This window comes from Myotis daubentonii, chromosome 16 (genome assembly GCF_963259705.1).
Source record: "Myotis daubentonii chromosome 16, mMyoDau2.1, whole genome shotgun sequence".
NCBI classification, from domain to species: Eukaryota; Metazoa; Chordata; class Mammalia; order Chiroptera; family Vespertilionidae; genus Myotis; species Myotis daubentonii.
The window spans coordinates 7,335,665-7,340,989 of NC_081855.1; positions in this window are offsets into that span (position 1 = coordinate 7,335,665).

Sequence of the window (5,325 nt, forward strand, 5' to 3'; positions counted from 1 at the left end):
GTCTCTTGTGTCCAGAGAGCAAAGGCAAGTTTGAAAAACTCAGCTTATCGCGCAGGACAGTGACTCGTCGAGTGGAACTGACTGATGAAGACTTGGCCAGCAAGTTAAATAGTAAGGCAGAGTTCTTTAAGTTTTATTCACTAGCATTGGATGAAAGTAATGACGTAAAGGACACTGCTCAGCTCTTAATTTTTATCCGAGGGATTAGTGACAATTTTGAAATTACGGAGGAGTTTTCAGCCATGGAGCCACTGAAAGGAAAAACACGGGGAGAGGACTTGTATGACCGGTGTCTACTGTCATCGAGAAAAGGAAGATACCATGGAGTAAACTTGCTAATGTCACGACAGATGGATCTCCAAATTTAACTGGAAAAAATGTTGGACTGCTAAAAAGAATTCAGGATAAAGTGAAAGAGGAGAACCCTAACCAAGATGTTATTTTTCTTCACTGTATTATTCACCAGGAATCATTGTGCAAGTCTATATCACAACTTAATCATGTTGTTAATCCAGTCGTAAAGCTTGTTAATTTCATTCGAGCAAAGGGACTTCAGCACCATCAGTTTACTAAGTTTCTGGAGGAAATTGATGCGGATCACCACGACTTATTTTACCACTATCGTGTCCGCTGGTTGAGTTTGGGCAAAGTTTTCCAACGAGTGTGGGAGCTCAAAGAAGAGATTGGTGCATTTTTGAAATTAAAGGGCAAGTCTGACGAATTTACTGAGCTGAGTGACAAGAATTGGCTGTGTGACTTTGCATTTGCTATAGATATATTTTCACATTTGAATGAGCTAAATGTGAAGCTACAGGGAAAAGATCAGTATGTACATGGCATATACACTAATGTGAAAGCCTTTCAATCGAAGCTGATTTTCTTTTCCAGACAAATTTCAGACAAAGTCTTCACTCATTTTGCCACACTAGCCACACAGAAGGAGACCATCCAAAACGTGAAGAAATACAGCAAATCACTGGATGACCTGAATGCAGAATTCTGTCATTGGTTTTCTGATGTTGAAAAAATTGACCAGTCACTTCAACTGGTGGCCTGTCCTTTGTCACAAAACCCTGAAACAGCACCAGAAGAGGTGCAACTGGAACTCATCGATCTTCAGTCTGACTTTGTCCTAAAGGAGAAATTCAGCTCTCCTGAACTAAGAGACTTTTATGCTTCACTTAATGAAGCCACTTTTCCAAACATACGGAAGATAGCACAGAAGACACTGGTGCTGTTTGGGTCAACCTATGTTTGTGAGCAGACATTTAGCATCATGAACATCAACAAAGCCCCTCACAGATCCAGCTTAACTGACGACCACCTCAGGTCTATCCTGAGAATAGCCACAACAAAACTAACTCAAGACTTTGATGCATTAGCTAAAAAAGGAGACCAACAACACTGTTCCCACTGAAGTTGATGTTTTAAAGACCAAAAACCTTTCAACCCATTCTACATTGCCATCTACAACTACGTCCCGGGCATAATTTAGAAGTTGCACCAAAGAAAATGTTTAATTTACTGTTTACACATTTTGTTCTTTTCTATTTGTTTTAGTTTTAAGTTATTTTATTATATTTAAGTTTAATTTGAAAGGCTTTTATACCTTTCCTTTGTTAGGCAATTTTATTTGCCTTTGCCATCTTCAATATAAGGTATGTTATTGTGCTATGATTCCTCCATTTTTTGAAGTTTCAAATTATAATAATTAGTGTTTACATTCTTCTTCTTAAAATGTTTGAATTGAATAAATCTATTGAAATAAAAATAAAAAAGACCGTACCCTTTTATGTAATGATGTTTACTTTGAATTTATATTAGTTCACACAAACACTCCATCCATGCTTTTGTTCCGGCCCTCCGGTCCAGTTTAAGAACCCATTGTGGCCCTCGAGTCAAAAAGTTTGCCCACCCCTGGGTGGGAGCATTCCACTTCCCAGGTGGGAAACAAATTCATGGGCACCTGTGTGTTGAATGCAGCAGGCATGCTGTCCAAGCCAGCGGGCGCCGAGGTGGTGGTCTGATTTCTATCCTGTGTTGGGAGAGGGGTACATGCCATCAGAGGCAGCTCATAAACTGCCAGGTGGGCTGGGGGCTCCAGCTCAGACTGAGTCCCAAGCACTCAGTGATTGGTGGCAAGAGGTGGGACAGGAGTGATCTCAGGACGAGATGCTAAACTGGCAGCCTTGCAAACTCAGAGACCTAAAGTAACCACAAAGGATGGTCTGAAATTAAAGTGTGGTGGTTTGGTTTTGTTTTTTAACTAAAAGCAGCTTATGGTGGGTACTAGTGTCCTAGGCCAGTGGTCGGCAAACTGCGGCTCGCAAGCCACACGCGGCTCTTTGGCACCTTGAGTGTGGCTCTCCCTAAGTCTTAGGAGTACCCTAATTAAGTTAATAACAATGTACCTACCTATATAGTTTAAGTTTAAAAAATTTGGCTCTCAAAAGAAATTTAAATCATTGTACTGTTGATATTTGGCTGTTGACTAATGAGTTTGCCGACCACAGTCCTAGGCTGTCATCTTCCCTGAAATAAAGTCAATCTTTATCTTAACTGAGCCTGTCTATTGTCTTTTTGCATCTATGACAACATATTTTTGGAATGTCAAAGAAATTTTCCTTTTTATTCAGACCCTCAGAGCATAGGCACTGCTCTGCTCTCTGCAGAGACCACACATTCCCTCATTGTTATTGAGTTCATTGTTGACTGTTAACTGTCCCATACCCACCTAAGTGAAAGAAGTGCATGTCTATCATTTTACCTTTTTTCCAGGCCCAGAGATTTCCCTGCTGTGCTTCCTCCTGCTTCCCTCATCTATCAACAATGAATTTCATAAAACCACACAAGTCTCCACTTTTGATTGTAATGTATAGAATGAAGTGCAAAGCTGCCATTCTCCAGAGCATTACTATTTCATTCGGTTGAGATTTTGCTTCACTGCAATTGTCTACACTTTGGCTCAAATAAATTCACAAAAATTCTGCACAGGTTTCCACGTTTTCTACATGGACAAGAGGAAAGGTTCTCAGAAGGCAACAGAGACTTGGAGGTGAGTTATGAAGAGACACACTGGTATCTTAGTCATTTCCTAGCAGAGAATGGACAACACATCCCTGTGTTAACAAGGACACCCCGGGATTTCTGACAGAGCATCCCATTCTTAGATGGGAACACAGAGGGTTCCTGGGGTGGAAGGGTCTGGATATTAGGACAAGTGTGGCGTTCAGGGCAGCACCGTTGACAAGACAACAGGAGGGGGTCACGTCCAGGTCCCATAGAAATGAACACCTGCATCGCCAGCCCTGATAACAGGCCCCCCCTTTGGTATGTTGTACATCCCAGGGAAGCCCCAGCTCCTAACCTGTAGGGGACACAGGGATGTGGTCCTCAGGGCAGCAAAGGGCAAAGCAACAGACTTGGTACCTTGAGCCCCATGTCCTTTTGGGAAAAGCATCCCCACTAATCACCATGATGTGTAAGAGTGGGAGAAGGTGTGTAAGGCTTGTCAGGCCAACATGGACACTTGGAGATGGGCATTAAAAAGGGAAAATCTGTAGAAAAATGCAAAAAACACTCTTGACTGAACATGATGGGAAATGGTACAAAGTCTCTCTTCTGATATTCCTAAAACTTTGTGGGCAGTGACTTTCATCTCATCTGAAAGGGACTGGACAGTTAGAGTGGGTTGTGGGGAGGATACGGGCCCCAGATTCCTTTGGAAATTGGACTCTAGGAGGGACCTAGGGGAGTAGCAGGGCAGCTTCTGGAACCTCGGGCTCCCTTTGACTATATGGGACCCTGGAGTCTGGGTCACCTCAGCACCTGCACTCACCCTGCGGCCATGCTGCACGCTGGAAGATGTATGGGCACCTGTGCCTCCTCCAGGGGCATGGAGTAGAGGACCCCATCAGTCAGCTCCTCTCTGTTCTCCTGTGCAGAGCTCAGGACTGGGAACTATAAAGACAGTTCCCAGTCACCAGGAGGAAGGCCTCGGATCCCTGTTTTGCTGGTTCTCTACCCCTGTAATCCTCCACTCCAGACACACACACACACAGTGTGATCTGCTGAGACCTCCACTGCAGAGGAAAAGGTGTGACAGCCTGAGGGCTAGGATTCCCATTGGCATAGATAAGGAACCCCTCTGGAACCCCATCTCCACCTGCCTGCCCTGTCCTGGGGTCTGATCACAGCAGGACCTCTAGGGGATCCACTGCCCAGAAAGCTGTTCCTGCCCCTGGTTTCTCCCTACAGGTCCCTCTTTGCAACACATTAAGGGGAGGGGATGTGGGCTGCACAGGGAGCAGGGTGGGGGGGATGTGGGAAGGGGGGTAAATAAGGGTGTGAATACCAGGAGGCACAGACAATGGGAGCTGGACAAAGGGTGCCATCCTGTGGGAACTAAAAACCATCGTTCCCCAAGGTGTGCAAAAGCCACTGACAAGTTTTAAGCAGTAAAGTGCTGTTACGTTCTTGCTTTAGGATGGTCACTGGCCGCAAAGGGTGGAGAACAGATTGGTGTAAAGCAACGCTGAGTGAGTCAGAGAAATCAGTTGGGAGGCTGACCATCACCCTAGTGAAAGGGCGGTGGCCAAAACGAAGGTAAAGCCAGTGGCCAGAGAGAGATGGACACGTGGGAGAGTTCTTTACGAAATAAGAAACAGGACTTGGCGGTAACCGCAGCGGGAGAAGAGCTGAGGATATTCGCACTCCTGCTTTTGCAAATGGGCTTGTGAAGAGGAGGCAGCTGAAACATTGAGTCGGGGTGGGTAGGTGAGGAGAGACTAACCATGCTTTGAGGGAACCGCCTCTTCTGATAAAGTTGATGTTACGCTTGCTTACAAGGACATGTTGCTCAGATTTACCGGCACTGTTTGAAAACTTTCCACTTCTCTCCCTCACTGGTGAATTGTCAGTGTTACAAGTCGTCTATGGACGCACGGACATCGGTGTCCCTGTACACCCCACTGTTCCTAAAAGTACACCTTTCGTGTTATTTGAAGGCCAAGGAGTGTGTTGAGGTAAAATATACGGAAAAGGCATAGGCTGCTCGCATACATCTTACGTTAGGTTAACGCAGATGGAACTCCTCGGCGGCTCTGAGCACCGGACCCTGGTCCCTCCAGAGCCGCGCCGCACAGACTAGGCTCCGAGTCCCTGATGTCAGCGCTCTCCAGGGCGATGGACCTCACGTGGGTGATGCAGCCCGTACTCTCCCGAGAAGGAGCAGGTCGGCTTCTTCACATCCCGACCCCAATTCCCACCCCCACCCCCCACCCCACCCCCCGACAGCGCCACGTGTGCTCCCACCTGCTGAGAAAC